The 14,776-nt window shown below is 35.1% G+C and overlaps 2 protein-coding genes across 2 annotated transcripts in view; one reads left to right on the plus strand and one right to left on the minus strand.

The window, feature by feature from the left end:
- The window catches only part of mRpL9 (mitochondrial ribosomal protein L9), a 173,216-nt gene extending 168,743 nt beyond the window's left edge, over window positions 1-4,473 (plus strand). The window contains exon 9 of the mRNA XM_090380433.1: window positions 4,400-4,473. The gene's annotated coding sequence lies outside the window, so the exon portion shown is untranslated. The remainder of the gene's footprint in view (window positions 1-4,399) is intronic.
- The window catches only part of LOC150090870 (F-box/WD repeat-containing protein 8-like), a 313,991-nt gene that overhangs the window by 8,945 nt on the left and 290,270 nt on the right, over window positions 1-14,776 (minus strand). The gene's annotated exons all lie outside the window — the stretch shown is intronic.

Raw genomic sequence — 14,776 nt, forward strand, 5'->3', positions numbered from 1 at the left:
TCATGTGATCACTTATTAAATTAAAATGTTTGGACAGTGTAAGTATACATACAAGGTGCGATAAAAAGGTTTGAGGACTGAAATTTGGGAAATGTTTACTGGATATGAATAGATTGTCTATTCGTATGGATTTCCATCAAAGTAGTCTCCTTGACACTAATTCATCCAATTCCAATACTTCTGCACCTTATGTAAGCATTCCTCATAAGCTTCTTTTGGAATTGCTAATAGTTCCTGTGTTGCATTCTGAATAATTTCCTTGGTCATTGCAAATCTGTGACTTTTCAAGGGGGCTTTAAGCTTAAGGAAGAAAAAAAATCATAGGGGAACTAATGAAAATGCACAAAGTGCTGTTGTCTTTAAAACATTATATCTAACTAAATGTATCTTAAATAAAATCTAGAGATCAAGAACATCAAATAACCAGGTAATGAACTGCAACTATTAACCCGAAATATGGAACCTATTGTTACTCCTCATTTCGATGTTTCTGGTATTATTAGGTCCTCAATGTTAAAAAATAGGTGAAGCAGAAAGACAAAATGAATCGATATTCTTGCACCTCTTTATAAACACTCTGGGTACAATCATTTCAACTCTGGGTTAACTATAAATCACAAATTAGAATAACTACATATTTATTATAAACTGTTTTGGAGGGAACCCCCAAATGAATTAAATATGAGTGACTAAAGAAATCTACACATCAAACAGGACAATAAAACAAACCAACTGACTCTATTACTATTATTATGAATAAATTATTATTCATCTTCGCTAATTAAAATGTTCATTTGATCTTTCTGTTTCACTGATGAGGATCTAATCTTATCAGAAATGGCTGTATAGTGGCAATAAGTTACCACATTTTTGATTAATAGTCAACAATTCAAAACATTGTTATGTATTCCTAATTTTGCAGGTCTCAATCTCTAGGCTTTGTCCAAATTAGATAGTTTGCTTGGTACTGATCATTAATGATTCTCCCAATCTTTACATCGCTTGCTAATTGACATCATGCCTTCTGTCCCTTTGTCTACGTCATTTATGAAAATGAGGAAGAACAGTGGTCCAAGAACTGATCCTCAAGGGACCCCAATCTTGACATTACACTTTTTTTACATTCAATTTAAAAAAATTTTTTTTTTTATTGTCTTCTTTGATATGCAGATTTTTTCTGGTTTTTCAGTCACCTATGTTCAGTTCATTTGGGCTCCAGTCCTTTGTATTTATTTTAGTTTATGATTTACAATTCATCTGAGTTGAAATTAGTATTGGTATTAGTACCAATGATGCAAGAAAGTAAGCTTATACAGCATCGACCAAAAAAAAAAAAAAAAAACACCCATTTCACTCCATTAATTTATTCAAGCTATGCTATCCACTTCCACAACAATGGATGGAAGCTTGTTCCAGCAATCACCCACCCATTGGCTGAAGGCAACTTCCACACATCTATTCTGCAATCATCCTCCCTTATTTGGAATTTATGCCCCCTCACACTCAAGCCATTCAAAGCCTTAAACACCTCAATCAAATCATAATGCAGTGCTTAGTTTCCTGACACTGCAATTTGCAGAACTGAAGCCTTTCTTCCTTCTCTGTATCTGTTTCAGCAGGTCTACATCCTGAAATTGAGGCTTCCAGACCTGTATGCAGTACTCAAGATGTGGCCTGACCATTACTCTATATATAAAATGTGATAATTATCTCCTTATTCCTATTAGAAAAATTGCTGTATATCATTGACAAAGTCCCATGAGCCATCCTAGCAGCCTATCTGCACTGCTCAGAGAACTTCATATCAGACTGCACAATTATCCTGAGGTCCTTTTCGTTTTCCACTACCCTGAGTGTAATACCACACAGTTGATATGTTACTCTGGGAGATTACTGCTATCCATATTGCATTTGTTGTGTAAACTTCAATTGCCAATTTGATCTAGATCTTATTGCAGCACCATACCTTCACTACTGTTATCCACCCTGTGAACCTTTGTGTCATCTGGAAACTTAGCCATTTAGCGTGATACACCCTCATCTACTTTATTAATGAATACAGAAAACAACAGTTGGTCCAGCACCAAACCCTGTGGGACTGCACTAACAACATTAGTCCACGAAGAGCAGTGTCCATTGATAACCACTCTCTCTCTCTCTCTGTCTTCTCCCACTCAACCATCCCTTAATCTTACTTCACTTAATCCTCCTCACTTAATCTTAATTCCTTTACTTCATCGGTTGCTGTGCCTTTTACCTCCTATTTGGATTATCTTCTACCATCACCAGGATTAAAACTAATCAGTGTCCTGGCAAAGATCTTATTGAAGGGGAGTTCTTGATAAAACTTCACTGCTGTTGTCCAAATGTTCTTCTAAATTTATATAATAAATGTCTACAATGATCTGTTTTCCCAAATTCCTGGAAATCTGCCATCTTAAGAATTCTGTCGAAACCTGGCAAGTCTCCTAATCTTCCTTGGTCTTACAGACCTATCGCTCTGTTATGTAATTTTGGTAAGATCCTAGAATGTTTGATCTCATATAGAAGAGCCTGGCATTGCTTCAGGATACAGACAGACAGCTATTCTAGTAATCATTATGGTTTTTGTTCTGGAGTTGGTGCTGAAGATGTCCTTGTTACTCTTCTGAATTTCATTAATGAATTGTCTTCTAAATATGTCCTGGAAATTTTTATCGACTTCGAGGGCGCCTTTGACTCTCTTTGGTGGGAGAGTGCCCTCGAACGTCTTTGACGGCACACTCTCTCATCAAATTTTCACATAGTTTCTTGGAAAGTCTTATGTGGATGTCTGCAAGGGTCTATTCTTGGACCCTAGTTTTGGAATCTTGTTCTCAACTAATGGCTGCTAAAGGTTTCCCCAAATTATTCATCAGTTGCATGTGCGGATGATTTAGCTCTTCTTTTTTATGGAAATTCTCGCCATTCTTTAGAAGAAAATGTTAATTCTGTTCTTCAACAACTTTCTGATTGGTCAACACTTAAACTTACTATTTCTCACAGTAAAACTTGTATGATGGTCTTCAAAGGCACCCTTTTGCCAACTTCTCCTCTCATAAAAATTAATGGTAAATCTCTCCCTTTTGTAACTAACCACAAAATTCTTGGATTACTGCTTGATAATCAGTTACCTTTTTTCCCCATCTGAATAGCCTTACCTTTCTTCTCCCATCTGAATCATATGTCTGACAAAGTGAGAAAATTTGTCTTTCAAATTGTTCACATTTCCTGGCAGGACTGGGGTCTGAACCATAAGATTTTGTATACACCATATAAAGCTGTTGTTTTACCAATTACCACTTATGCTGCTGCTGCAGCCTGGTTTAGATGCGCTAAATTGCTTACAGTTCGGTCCAAGTTGGTTTGATCCAGTGCAGTTTCCTTCTGGTACTAATTAGGGCATGTAGAACTGTCTCTACCTCTGCCCCACAAGTTCTATCTGGTTCACTACCTTTAGACTTATATTATGTCTTAATTTCCTCTCCTACTTTCTTTTAGTCCTTTCAGAATTTCTCACACTCTTTCTTTCTTAAAAGATGACAGTTGTTATCTGAATTATAAACCTATTTTGTATTTATCGATCTATACCTATACGTAACTTAAATTCATTCATAATTCCCAAATTTTTCTGAACTTCACCAAGCTTCTCCCTTAAATTTGTTTAATTCTTAATTTTAAGAAATGTATCCAAAAAGTTATTGTTGCCAGTAGCACAAATTGTAACATTCAACTAACTGAACTGTTTGCTCTATTTTTTTTACAGTGAAATTTGACATTTTGTTAACATGTACATATTTTGTAAATAGTGATTAAGTTTATATTTAAATAACACCTTTGTTTTCTTTAGATTTTGTGGTAAAGTATGCTCTTTACCATCTTAATTTCTTATTTGATTCTAATCACAACTTGAATGTTATGAAATCTCATGGATAATAACATTATTTATGTCATTATCTTGTAAAATTTATTGTGCTGAATACCTGTTCATGTCTTGAACTGACTGGACATTAATTGCTGGACTGGAGCAATTAAAGTTAACATTTGTTAACTTTAATTGTGTAATTCCCCCCCTTTTTTTCTCTTTCAATATGTAATAAATTCTTTTGTATATTTTGTATCTGCATAATTTTGTATAATTTCTGTATAATTTCTTTTATTGCAAACAGTTTATATAATTATTTGTTTAAGGTTGTATAATTTTCTGTATAATTCCTTTTCTTGCAAATAGTTGAGTGGTTAACTATTTCAGGTTATCTATTTCCTATGGTTCTATATTTAAAGAAAATCTAACTCTAAACAAACTTTCCTTCAAATTGAATTCCTAATTTAACCTGAAATGGAGTTTCTTTCATGTTTACTTTTGTTTTTCTACCTACAGGCATGTTGTTCTCTTTCACAACAGCAAAATATGGCAGAGCCGAACTAACATTCCAGGTGCCTCCATTCATCAATCAAACATAAGACCATGCTTATTGTATTTTTTGACTCACAGAACATTGCTCATTGTAATTATGTACCGTATGGTCAAACAGTGAACCATAAATACTACAAAACAGTTCTGTGGCAATTGTGTGATACTTTTCAGAGAAAGGTGAGCTTCCAGGTATTGGCACTTGCATGACAGTGCCCCCACACACTGTGATTAAGTTTTTTAAATAACACCTTTGTTTTCTTTAGATTTATATATACTTATATACTCAACCATCCCTTTGTCCATAGCAGTAACTTTCCCATAATGCCATAATCATTAATTCCCTTAATGAAATGGTTGAGCCCAGAGTATAAGAGGTGTAAGAATATCTGTTGATTTGTTGTTGTTATTTGGTTTTTAGGAGCATTAGCAACTAAGGCCATATTGCTCTGGTGCGGTGGTCATTCCCTGACCTTTCCGCATGCTCTGTATTTGGCAGTGACGGGCTCGAACCCCGGTCTAATCAAGAAGCGTGTGCTACGCACTGCTGCTCCTTCCCACCTGGCTACGGAGGCGCCATCTGTTGATTTGGTCTTTTTGCTTCGCCCTTATCTCCTCACTGATAAGGATCTAATAATGTCAGAAATGGCCATATGAAGAGTGGCAATAGTTTCCATGTTTTTTGTTGATAGTCGACAATTGACACCCTGGTTATATTTGGTGCTCCTGATTTAGTTGATCTTGAACTCTAGGAATGTCCAAAAATATATTTAGTTGGAGCTAAATCCAGTGAATATGGTGGATCACAGTGATGGAGTGTTTTGCAAGAAATCCTTGAATGAAAGCACCAAGTGTGTGTGGGGGCACTGTCATAATGCAAGTGCCAATACCTGGAAGCTCACCTTTTTCTTAAAAGTATCACACAATTGCCACAGAACTGTTTTGTAGTATTTATGGTTTACTGTTTGACCATAAGGCACATGATCACAATGAACAATGGACTGCGAGTCAAAAAATACAATAAGCATGGTCATATGTTTGATTGAGATGGGCTTACTTTTTTGTTTTTGGAAAAGACAGAGTTTTTCACCGAGAGGATTGGATATACTGTTCATAACCATACACCATTTGTCACCAGTAATGATGGAAGAAAAAAAAATGAGAGTCAACAACAGAACATTGAAAAAGATCTTAACATGCAAGACCTTGCTGCTCTCTGTGATCATCAGTGAGGATATGAGATACAAACTTGGCTGCAAAGTGTCACATCCCCAAACCTTGTGTCAAAATTAATTTACATGTCCTATAAGAAGTACCAATTTCACTAGCAATTTCATGGAGAGTTGAATATTTATTTTATTTCATTGTATTTTGCCTGTATTCCCCCATTTTCAGTTTTCAATAAACCTTTGTTACTGTTTTTTGGACAGACAATACATTTACTTTATTTATGAGTTGTATGTCTATCACTCCTGATTAGAATATGAGTGGTTAAACTGACCTTTGAAGTTTAAGGATTATGTTCAATATACAAGTAGCCCTCTTTAAATTTTGAAAATCACTGAAAAGTCTTTGAACAACACACAGCATCATCTTCAAAAGCTGTTTTTAACATTATGTGGGTTTCTGCACTTTCTTCTAATTTGAAACAAAATTTGATGCAAATCTGTTGCTTTGCAAAATCATATGACAAAACACAAAATATTTTCTATTTAACATGTGGCTAATTCCAAATAATTGCAGACAAACAGGTGATTTATGTATTACTGTGATGAGATAAGTTAAAAGCATGTTGAATCAAGTTGCAATTCTCTATGACACTGTAATTTAAGGTATAAAATCAGTCCTCGAACTTTCTGATGCATCTCATACATGTAGCAGCTTATGTTATCATATCATCACTTTTTGTGACCATAAAACATTCAGATGGGGCTGTAAAAACCACAATCACGATTTTCTCAAGTTGACATACTTTTGTTTTCAAGTACTGACCCCTATCTGCAAAAAGAGTTTAGTTACCCGATGATGAAGATTTGCTCTGTAAAATGAGCAATAGCACACATTACAAAAAAATAGCAATGTTCTTTTCCTCATGGAGCATTGTTGTTTATTTTAAGTGCAAAACCAAGCAACCTGTAGTTACTACTTCAGAGCAAGCTTGTGGGGCTAGCCAGTGAAGTATTAGCCTTGGGTAGCAAAATTTTAGGGGCAGCAAAAAAGTGTGAAATAAATAAAACTATATGAAAATATCCCTTGAGGTTACTTGATACAAATACCCCAAAAGAGAGAAGCAACTATAGGGAGGAATTATAGCAAATGGTGCTTTAAAGAGGTAGCAAAATTCAGGTGTGCCTTGAGCAGAAAAATACCTGGAGCTGGGTAACTTGCTTAGAAATATGAAACTGATGCATCCTGTAGCAAATTTAGTTTGCCTTTAGCTGTGTACACAACTGATAATAATTGGTTACTGATAAGATACATGATAGCATAGAAGTTATTTCATTAATTTATATAGCATAGAAGTTATTTCATTAATCATAGAAGTTATTTCATTAATTTATAACAAAAAAAAGGGTGTTAATATACTCTTACAATGTATGCTTCAGAGTAAGTCATCACTATAATGAATCTAAACAAAAAAAATAAGAATTAACTTTTTTTTTTTATCTGTATACAAGGAGTGTTCCATAAGTTCCAAGCTTAAATAGGAAGGAATGTTTGAATATTATATGATATTAATTTCATGAATATATATATATTCATGAAATTAATATTATATGATAGTCAATTCTTTTTATAGTTTGAGAAATAATGCTCATACTGAATTATGAATTTCTTTTTATACTGTCAGGGAACCATGCTGCACCCCACCTCTGACAGTGGTAGAGCTTGGACTTAGGCTCTTTAGAAACAACTATGTTACCCACAAGTCAACCTAAAGTAAATAATATTGTTTTTAATCAAATAATATCACCCAGTAGATGAATTTATTATTCATTAAAAATAATACCTCTGTTGAAATAGTACCCTATTTCTTTACTTGATTAATGCATTGGGCAATGTTGCCTATCAATAAGGGTTTTATCAAATAATGAAAGTTACATTTTCAATTGGAAGTTTTTCTTCTGACCACCCACTACTTCTCTGTTCATTTAAATTTAATACACTTATTCACTGCTCAGCATGAGGTTGCTTAATGAGGCTGCCTATTGTCTGGTGATGAAACTAAATAGGTCAACAACACTGCCTTCATGTTTTTAATGAATAATACATTCTTGGATGACACTATTCAATTAAGAATGACATTAGTGCTATGTTAGGTTGACTCATGGACAAAGTAGTCATTAAAGAGCCTAAATCCAAGCTCTGTCACTGTCATAGGAGGAACAACATAGACCCCAGCAGTACATCAACAGAAATTCAGAACATAATGTATCATTTTTCAATCTATTTCAATACTTTCATTGAAATAGTACACCACTTCTCTACTTAATTATTTTATCTATTTATTTTTTTTTACTGCACTGAGAAATTGCAAGTGACAGCAATAATCAAGTACCTAGAAGAGGACCTCAACCATAAGGCATTTGTGTTAATATTAAAGATAGACTGGGAGGACACTGCCCCTTCATATACCACTGTTAAGAAGCAGGCAACTGAATTCAAGCATGAAAGAGAATCAGTTGAAGGCTTTCTTCAACTGGAGGACTTCCAGTGTCAAAAATCATCACCAATGTTCATGAAATCATCACAAGCGACTGTTAGTTGATAATCTATGAAACTGTTGGAATATGAAACAATGTATCAAGAAAAAAACTGAATCTATACCTGCTTATGATAGATCCATAGAAATTCCTATGTTGTTTAATTCATTGGCAATGGATGAAACTAAAAAGCAGTCTAAACAGCAGAAACACATCTTCCCCAACACATCAACAGAGCAGGCTAATTTCATTTTTTTTCAGTTGGGAAAGGCATGGAATCATCTTTTGCAATTCTTAATGTGAGGTGCTGGTTAATTTCCTCTAATAATAGTGCAAATTATTGCAATTTACCCCAGGGGCTCACATCAGGTGAGTATGGGCTTGGCACACCCAGGGTCCTGAGTTGGATATCATCATCTTCTCTTTCTTGGTGATTCCCTTCTACTTTTGACTCTTGTTTTTCCCCCCCCCTCTCTCTCTCTCTCTCTCTCTCTCTCTCTCTCTCTTTCTCTGGGTAACTCATAAATTTTTTTTGGCTGGTGCAGCATAAGCCTCAGGCTTCCATGCACTGTGTGGCTAATAATAATAATATTCTGTTTCAACTATGAGATGAAATAAAAAAAAAAACATAGGAAATTGGCAAAAGGGATGCATTTTCACCATGGTAATGTACCAAGTCACAAATCGACTATTATTGTGACTGCATTTGACAAGTGCAGATTCCAATTACTTCAGCATTCTCCTTATTAATATGTTCTAGTCCCCTTTGGCATTCATGTTTCCCAACATAAAAAAAAAGACCAAAATTGGGCAAGTGCCTATTGTGTTACTGAAAATAATGATGTGGATGCTGTATATAGACAGTGAAATGACCTTGAAAAAGGTTCTGTGCAATTAAACACTACTGGGCCAAGCACATGCAGTTACAAGGAGGTTATTGGGAAATAATCTAAAAGTGATTCTGCAGGTAACTCTCTTCTTGGCTTAGAACATGTGGGACACCCTCACAAAAAAAAAAATTAGCATATTAACCAAAATTTATTGAAAGTTAAAAAACAAAACATATTTACAATATTTAATTATAAAAAATATAATAAAATTAAATGGTAAATAAAATTAAATGAAGCAAAGTCAAATAAAATCAATGAAGTAAAGAAAGTTAACTTCATCTTAAAATTAACAAAATTTAATAACAAAACAAATCAATATGATCACTGTTTACTTTTGTTTTTTCCCCCCTCTGAAGCTTTCCAATATCTTTTAACATACGAAAAAATACTGGTAGAATTTTTGCTGTGAATATATCTACACTATCTAAACTGGAATAGGAAAAACCTAATAAAAAAACACTTACTTCGTTTGTAATCCTTTGTAAGACTAAGTTGAGTTGTTTTTTTTGAGTTGTCTAATATTTTTTGTTGGGCACCAAACTGAAACTTTAGACAATGAATCATGCCAACAATTACCCTTTACCCCAATGTAAAGTCACTTAAGGTTTTTTTCTCTCATTTAATATAAGAATGAAACAGAAGTTCTACTGAACTGTAAATCAAGGGATAAACAAAGGTAAACTTTGTTTATTAAACTTTGTTAAAAGGATAAATCAGGATCTCTTCCCTAGAGGAAATATCCAGGTGAAAACTTCATGTTAATCACTGAATGAATGGAAACTTAGAGCTAAGCTTCATGTAATAGGACTCCACACTATTGGAATAAGTCACAATAGATTATGGAAAATGTGTTTCATTGAATGTTAACTGATGTGAAATGAATATCATGCCCTTCTATTTTTAAACAGGGGAGAGAAAAAAAAAAAATGAAAACAGAAGAAAACACAAAATTGCACATGTGAGATCTCACACTGCTGATACTGTCATCAAATACTTAGCCAGTGTCAATGTCAAATGTGTTGCTCATCTGCCCTACAACCCTAACCTTATATCCCGCAGGAAAATTTTCAGTTGTCAGAGGTTGGAGGCGATTCTCAAACGCATGTCAAAAAATGTCTTCCACTGTGATTTTGAAGAATGGCTGCAATGTTAGAGTAAGTGCATGTCATTATACGGAGACTACTCTGAAAAGGGCCAACAAAATATGGATGATTAATAAAAGTATGTTGTGAAAAAAAAAAAATTATGATCATTCTTTATTGAACAACCCTTGTATATATGCTATCTTAAAATTTGTATTAATTGTTTTAAAATACTTTAATCAAACATATATTACTACATATTTCTTTAGAAATATTTGCCATTCAAAGTTTTTCTTCTTATATACTTTGCAATAGCAACATGAGTCAACATTAGCTTTTATGGGAGAGATGAAGTAGTAGTAGTGGCATGTGATGTAAGAAAGCAAGTGAATGAGCTTATGCAGCATCAGCCAAAAAAAAAAAAAAAAAACACACCATTCCCTCCAAATGCCTGTCCAGTTCCTCCTTGAATTTATTTAAGCTGTCAACTTCCACAACGACAGATGTTTGTTCCAGCAATTAACCACTAAAGGCAAATTTCTGCACATCTATTCAACAATCTTTCATCAATTTGAATTTATGCCCCCTTAGGTTTGTAATCTGAGCAAGTGGAAGAATCCCATCAGAATTCAGCATTCAGCTTGACTCAACCCATTCAAGGCTTTATACACCTCAATCAGATCACCTTGCAGGTGTTTAGTCTCCAGCTGCTGCAATTTGCAGAACTTAAGCCTCTCTTGGTAAGAGGATCCCTTCATTCCCCTCACCAATCTTGTTGCCCTTCTCTGTACATGCTCAAGCAAATCTACATCCTCCCTAAAATGAGGCCTCCAGACCTGTACGCAGTACTCAAGGCATGGTCAGACCATTGCCTTATAAAGAGGGACAATCACTTCCTTTTCCCTGCTAGCAAAATTCCTATATATCTATGACAAAACCCCATGATCTGCCCTGGCAGCCTGTCTGCATTGCTCAGAAAATTTCATATCTGACTGCACAATTACTCCCAGGTCTTTTTCATTTTCTACCACCTTAAGTGTAGTACCACACAGTTGGTACGTTTCTCTGGGGTTACTTCTACCCATATGCAGTACTTTGCATTTGTCAAGGTTAAACTTCAGTTGCCACTTCTTAGCCCATCTGCCCAAATTATCTAGATCCTGTTGCAGTAGCACACTGCCATTACTGTCATTAACAACCCTGCCAACCTTTGTATCATCTGCAAACTTCGACACTAAGCCTGATATACCTTCATCAATATCATTGATAAATATATTGATGAAAACAACAGAGGACCCAACACCGAACCCTGTGGGACTCCGCTAATAACATTAGTCCAAGAGCAGCACCCATTAATTACCACCCTCTGTCTTCTCCCACTCAACCATCCTTTTATCCATTGTAGCAACTTACCCTTAATACCATTCTGCTCCAATTCGTACAATAGTCTTCCATGCGCAACAGTGTCAAAAGCTTTCCTGAAATCCAAATATATGATATAAAAATTATTTTTTGCATCCAGTTCCTTTGTAACCACATCATAATATCCTATCAAATTTGTCAGACAAGACTTTCCCTTAACAAACCCATGCTGTGTCTGAATTATTGCTGCAGTCTTGTCTAGATGATCCTGCAATGCATCTTTAACTAGTGACTCCATTATTTTACCTGGAACAGAAGTTAAACTAACTGGTCTGTAATTACTCGTGTCACCCTTCGATCCCCCTTTGTGAATTGGGGATACATTTGCACATCTCCAGTCTGTGGGGACCTCCCCTAAATCCAAGGATGCTCTCATAATTATGGCTAAGGGTTTGCTTAGTTGCTGTGCCGCCTTGTGTCACCCTTCGATCCCCCTTTGTGAACTGGGGATACATTTGCACATCTCCAGTCTGTGGGGACCTCCCCTAAATCCAAGGATGCTCTCATAATTATGGCTAAGGGTTTGCTTAGTTGCTGTGCCGCCTCCTTTAATATAACTGGATAGATCCCATCCACCCCAGGTGCCTTTCTTATGTTTAACTTCAGCAATTTCTCCTCCACTTTGCTCTCAGTTATTACAAAATCATTAAGCACCCTGCTACAATTTGATAACCTTCTGCCATTTTCAAACCAGGTAAGACAATACCAAATTCATAAATATTCGATCAGGTAAAACTTCATATATACAAAATCATGTGAAAAGTTTTGCATACAGCATGAGTAAAAATTATAGAAATGATCAATGACCAACAAGCTTCTCTGCATTTTTAACATAGCAACTAGTTTTTCAAATTGCAATGTCTTGGAAGTTTTTACTCAAGGTGCTAAATTATGGCATCAAACCAAGTAAATTTTCAATAATGCTTATTTAAAACATAGCATCGTGTCACTATGTTGTCACTGAGTGGGATTATTGTTGTAGTACAGTGTGTAGGCTATTACACACACTGTACATAATTTAATTTATATACATCATAAATATATCGATTTGTACACACAATACATAAATAATTAAATTTATATACACTGCTGTAAATATATTTCCATCTGAAAAATCCAATCAAACAGGTCTGAAAACGGTCTACCCTTTGCTGAAGAAATAGTCTTCCATGAGCATTAATACATTGGAACTATGCAAATGGGATGCCTTGATAGACTCAGTGTTGACTCACAATGCTGTTGTGAACTATCTTTCTTCCTTCTTAAGAAACCAGTGGTAATCTCCCATCATGGCAGTATCCCAGTAACCTTGGTAACACTTTTACATCGTGGATATGTCCTGATGAAAGCCTTCCCTTTGTTTATCACTTACATCCCTCAAATTCTGAGGTAAAAATCTGAGATGGGAATGAATTTTAAAGGACATTCGGACGCCCACATCTTTATAACATTGCAGAAAAGTTGATGGCAGTGATTCATAATTATCTTCTTTCCTTCTTGAAAGAAATCCATGCAAAATATTTGAAACAATTGCCAAGCTGCTAGTTCTATATCATGCAGTTTTGTTTCAATTACACCATCGTTGAGGAATTTCTTTATTTGTACCCAAGTGAAAATTATTTCTATCAGTTCAGCATCTGTTAAATTTGGAAACACTTCCCTTAGACAGCAGAATCCACTTCCTTCTTTATCCAGGCCTTAACAAAGTCCTTCATTAATCCAAGCTTTATATGCAAAAGGTGGAAGAACTCTTTTTGGTTCAAACAGTGGAACATATTTTATATCACTTCTCCCTGGTAAAAAAGAAGCCAATTTCATACAAATGTATTTCGATAACACTGGTCAGCATCAATTTCCTCCTTGAAATAATTTTGACAGAGTCTCGTAGGAAATATGTTCAAAAACTCAGAAATGTGCTTAAAAAGTTCTCATCACTCTCAGTTTTCATATATTGTAGGTTAATGACTGAAAACCAAAACCTGTAGTTGGTTTAATCATCTTTTCTGATTTTATCTATTTACTTTAAAATTTTTTTTCTAAAATATTCCAACGATTACTAGAGCATTCAGGAGCTTTCTACAACATTTCAGAATGTTCCAGAACGTTCTAAGGTATTGTTCTAAGACAGAGGAAAGATCAGAATGTTTCTGGAAGGTTCTAAATCTTTTGACAGAGTTCTCTAGAAACATTGTGAGCCTTCTAGAAGCTTCTCTACCAGTATATGTATACACGTGGGTTCTACACCAAGCAAGCACTTTCGTATTTCAAAAAGTGTATGTGTTTCAGAAAGCAAGCGGTGAACAAAGTGAACAGTGTTGTGCACATTAGTGTAAATCGTGAACTGTGTTTTAAATTAGAAACAAATCTCTGATTTCTTAATTGTGTTCTTATGTGCACGTACCTAAACCATACATGAAATACGCTGCATTCTTGTCCAAATAAGCCTGATAGTTTTTGCTATATTTTTGGAGAAGTGGTATTAAAATCACAGTGGAAGCCCTTGTCACATCTTGTCAGAAAAGCCTATGACTCTATTTTGGATGTAAGGTTGGAGATCAAAATAAAGCATGGGTTCCTGTAGCTCATGTTCAAGGATATTAACAGGCTGCCTTTGAGGTAGTCATAAATTGATGCTTTTTGCTGTTCCGGTGATATGGCGAGAACTTGAGACCACAAACAACTTATACTTTTGCTGGACTAATATTTCTAGTTTTTCTGGAAAATACAAGCATAAAGAGTATGCCAATATACCTTCTGCTCTAAGGCTGGTTCCTCACAATGATACAATGCCAGTGGCAAAGCCACCATAAATGAAGTGAAGACAAAATACATAGAAGTCCGGAGACTGGCAGATAACATGGAAAATTTAAGAACTAGCAGCTTCTCATTTGAGAATGTTCAGAATTTCACCTATCTAGGTTTGAAGACAAACCGGTCCAACTCTATTACTAATGAAATTAAGTCCTATATACTGAGTGGAAACAGGTGTTTCTATGCACACGAAAAACTAATGAAGTCCAAAGTATTGAACAGACATTTAAAATTAAGAATATACAAAAGTCTCATTAGACCAGTTGTGTCATACAGTTGTGAAGCTTGGACATTAACGAGTAAAGATGAGCAGTTGTTGAGAGGGTTCAAGTGTAGAATTTTACAAAAAGTTTTGGGCCCTGTACAAGACGATGGATCCTGGAAGGTCAGAATGAACCATCAACTTGACCATCTTATTCAGGATGTGGACATCAT

Source organism: Mastigoproctus giganteus, chromosome 1 (genome assembly GCF_048544385.1).
Source record: "Mastigoproctus giganteus isolate SK-2022 chromosome 1, ASM4854438v1, whole genome shotgun sequence".
Taxonomy (NCBI): Eukaryota; Metazoa; Arthropoda; class Arachnida; order Uropygi; family Thelyphonidae; genus Mastigoproctus; species Mastigoproctus giganteus.